At 35.0% G+C, this 4,299-nt stretch overlaps 1 non-coding gene across 1 annotated transcript; it reads right to left on the bottom strand.

The window, feature by feature from the left end:
- Window positions 1-722: 722 nt before the first annotated feature.
- LOC137765512 (U6 spliceosomal RNA) lies at window positions 723-826 on the bottom strand. Its single transcript, XR_011074167.1, has one exon. It is a non-coding gene; the product is annotated as a U6 spliceosomal RNA (small nuclear RNA).
- Window positions 827-4,299: the final 3,473 nt, after the last annotated feature.

Raw genomic sequence — 4,299 nt, 5'->3', positions numbered from 1 at the left:
TAACTTCAGAACTACATAGGCTCTACTATTTTGCAGATGCCAGCTTAGCACAGTGCCTGACACAGAATAAGCTGTTGTTTTATTGGGGTAGAATTATTGATGCTTGTCTAAACATGACATTGCCTGGAAAAATGTTAGTCATTTCTATTACTACCTAAAGTAAGTTAATATATCAGGAAACAGCACGTATCACATGCAACAATAACCCAATTTGAAGAGATGCCTATGACACAGAAAAATACACACAAATATACAAAGAAAGCAAGTACCATGTTGATAATTTATTTTCTTTGGGCAAAGTGACCAAAGTTGAGAGAAAATATCTCTACCACAAAATAAACATAATTAAAAAAATTAAGGTCAGTATTTTTTAAATGATCAAATTCCTGTCATCAGTATCCAATTTCTATTTTACTTTTAATGCCCCATGAAAAAACAATTCATAAGTAAAACCAAGGAGACTTTTCTCACAAAAATCTTAAGGGGGTATAACAGGTTTCCTGAATCCATGTTTTCATATTACAATTTCATAAATAAAACAAAACACATATACACAGCTTTACCCCACTTGGAAGCTCAGAGGCACACAGGTAAAGGGCAAGAAGGTTCGACACTAAGCCACAAAGCTATTTGGGTTCCTTCTTTTCCTTTGTTTTTTTCCTTTCCTGCCATGATCTGAGTCCCTCTGCTTGCAGGCAGCAGGAGAAAGCCTGTCATCTCAGAAAAACATTGAACACCCAGGAAGTTATGTGCCAACCTTGCACAAGGGGCCATGTTAATTTTCTCTATATCATTAGAAATTGGACATTTGTAACTGAGGGGTCAGGTTCTAAAAATCTTTAAAACTGAGTCAATTTAACTACAGTATTTTAAAGAGAATACCCATGAAACCTTCTAGTTCATGTTCCCGCATCTGGATTCTTGGTTGTTCGTCTACTTCTTGGATCTACAAGCTAGCTGGAGTTGTTTTTTCTTGGTTTGTTTTTACTTATATTTTCATTTACTTGTAATTCTAAGAAACTTAACTAATACATACAGCACCATGTTCCCTGGGGTCAGCAACATAAAGGGACCACCCCCGCACCCCCGGGTTAAACTCTTGGCTTCAAAATAAGGCACATGATCTTTACAACCAATTTTAAGAGCAAAAATAATAATTTCCTATCAAATACCTTTCCTTAAATGAATAAAAATACTCACTTTGCTATATTTAAATATCGTAAGACGCAAATCATGTCAATAAAAGATGGAAAACACCTTTGAATATGAGTTGCACCAAGTTTTATTACATGCATTTAAACAAAATATTCAGTTGATTAAAATATATTTGAAGAATCCCATTCACACCTGATTCAGTCTTCTGCCTGCCTTTACCTCAGGGTAGGTATGCAAGTTTTCTTTTTCTACCTAGAACTCTCACACCAACAAAATAATGCTGTCTTTAGGATGTGATTTTATGATCCTTAAATTCTTTATTGCATTTTCTATGATATATTATGAAATGTTCTTTGATTAAGCAAAGTCAATGTCCCATAAGATTTATTATATATATACCCCCATAAATGATATCTTAAAAAGTAAAGACTTCATTATCCCATTAGTGAATAGGAAAAAAAAATCACAATCATTAGGAAGTCAAATGCTACCTTTGAGATTTGGGCAATGAAGTTACTTTGAGGGAGAACATCTATCAAGAGAGAGACCATTTCTTTATGTGAAAAGCACATAGAATCTACATGGTAGAAAAGTTCTTTACTCATAAGGAAGCCAGAAAGAGTAGAATCCATTTATTTGTGAGTCTATTTCTTGAACCCTTATTGTTTTGGTTTCTTAAAGCAAATTACTGAAATTGGTACTTAGAAATAAAAAGATAGGTTTCACACACAGTCACTAAGGTTATCACTCCACAGAAGAAAATGTCTGACATGGCTATGTATAAATTGTATAACATATTAAGAATTCTGACGTTATGAGAAGAAGTGGCATTTTAATGCCTACTAATTTCTTGGAAAACAGTCTAGTGAAATTATGAAAAATAAGATGCTTTAAAATTCTCCACCAACATGAGGTTATGTTAGAACTTTAACAATCAAAATATCTAATGTTCAGTCCAGGTAGAGAGACTAGCTGTAGGATACTAGATGGAAAGGTTAAAAAGGTACCATATTTCTTCAATACAATACATTGTGACTGAATGATCTGCCATGATGCCTTTGGCAACTGTTTCTCTGAAGTTCAGCTTACAAAAGGAAAATGAATTAACCCTGTTTACCACTTACTGGTAATAACTCACACTAATCTTGCCAAGGAAAGATCTGCTATCAGGTTTCCAATAATCTTAGGTTTTTGTCATCCTAACTCCTTTCAAAGAAAAGCTTTCATTCTTTGAAAGAACATTAGAATAAAATCCCTTTGGAGATAACTTTACATTTCCTATTCATAAGCCCCAAATAACAGCACTCCAGAGTAATAGCAGTGGCCTAATAATTCACCACAAGTCTGACCACTGATTACCCTTATTGAGAGAAATACACTTAAGATCAAGTATAGGTTTCTAAAGCCATGTGGCAAAATGGAAGAATCATTGTTCTGGGAGAAGGATTCCTCCAATGGTTCTTGGGTGATCTTACAAAATTCATTTAAATTCCCCTAGGCTCAGTGTATGCATCCAACATATGGGGCCATGCAAACTGTATACTCTAACTACCTCAGTAAAATCAGTGTAATGAAGAGTGAAAGTTGATTTTATCCATTCAAAAGAAAAGACAAACACACTAAATAACTTGCTACTCCCATCTACTGGAATAAATAACTTAATTTACATATGGATTGCTCTTGATGATTTAGCAGTGAAGGTGGGGCTCAAAGAAACAAACCAAGTGAATAAGCATGTCCCTTTGTTTCATTTCATTTAACAAGCATTAACTACACTGGTGGCTGACTTTCCTTTTCTGGGCTACAAAAGAGACTTTACGCTGCACTGCTTCCAAAAGAGATTTACACAACCAGGCTTTACATTTTTATCACGTGGAAAGCTGTCAGAAGAGGTTTGAAATCGCAGACTGTCAATGAGTGGGCAGGAAATAAGTGATCTTATTTTTTAAAAGAAATACAGTGCATGGACAATTGAAAAGGGAAATAAGGAAAAATAAAGGTAAGGAAAGCAAAGACAAGGGGGAGTAATAGGGCTTTCAGTTATTGTGTAGCGTGTTGGAAATAATAAGAATTCAATCAGATATTTTTCACAAAAATTTTTTCTTAAAGTACTAATAGGATAAAATGAATGACTTTTTGTTCATATTTACTTATTCTTTTTTCCTCTACATTGGTCCACCATCGTTCAAGGAAAAATGAAATATCACTGACCAAAAGCCAGGGTCTGGCTTTCTCAACAGTATTTGTGCCTGGCGACAGTTGCATGCTTGTCACATTTAGTCTATCTCTAAGCTTCTTGTAGAAATATGAACAGATATCGCTGTACAGAGCCTTAGAAAGACAAGAGTGTGATTCAAATTGTCCTTTTTATTCAACACCTTCCTGTGAGTAGAACTAGCCAGAAGCAATGCAAGCTGGGATTAAGAAACATGACCAGCTGTCCAATGGAGTCAGACTCTTTGAAACTAGTGGTATTTTCTCTGAGAAGTAATTGAAATAAACAAGAAATGTATCCTTGCTTCAGCTCAAGGAATGGAGAAAATGCATATTGAGAAGTGAGAATAGAGGATGAACTGGTTTAAAAAAATAGAAGAGACATTCTGGTAAGGGCAAAGAAATGAGCTGAAAGAGCTTAAAGACATTTTACAGTAAATATTTTGGTAAATTATTATGCAGTTTTATTTCGTTTGTTTTTCAATTTGGTCTAGTCTATCTGCACTTCCGGCAATGAAGTGATGATGACCAACTGGATTTGAATTTATACAAACTGTAAAATACCAGCTTTAGATATCATAGGAAATAGGTTATGTTTTATACCACATAAATATTCTAGTGAAAAAAAAAAGCATTGTATTAGTCTGCTAGGGCTGCTATAACCAAACACTGCAGAGTGGATGGCTTAAACAACAAAAATTTACTTTCTCACAGTTTTGGTGGCTGCGAGTTCAAGATCAAGGTGCTGGCATAATTGTTTTCTCTTGAAGCCTCTCTCCTTGGCTTGGATGGCTGCCTTCTCACTGTGTCCACACATGATCTTGCCTCTATGCACACACATCCTTGATGTCTCTTCCTCTTTTTAAAAGGACACCAGTCCTATCAGATGAGGGCCTCACACTTATGTCTTCATTTAGCCTTAATTATCTC

This window comes from Eschrichtius robustus, chromosome 5, assembly GCF_028021215.1.
Source record: "Eschrichtius robustus isolate mEscRob2 chromosome 5, mEscRob2.pri, whole genome shotgun sequence".
NCBI lineage: Eukaryota > Metazoa > Chordata > Mammalia > Artiodactyla > Eschrichtiidae > Eschrichtius > Eschrichtius robustus.
The sequence above is the reverse complement of the archived record's forward strand: the minus strand, read 5'-3'. Positions and strand labels throughout refer to the sequence as shown.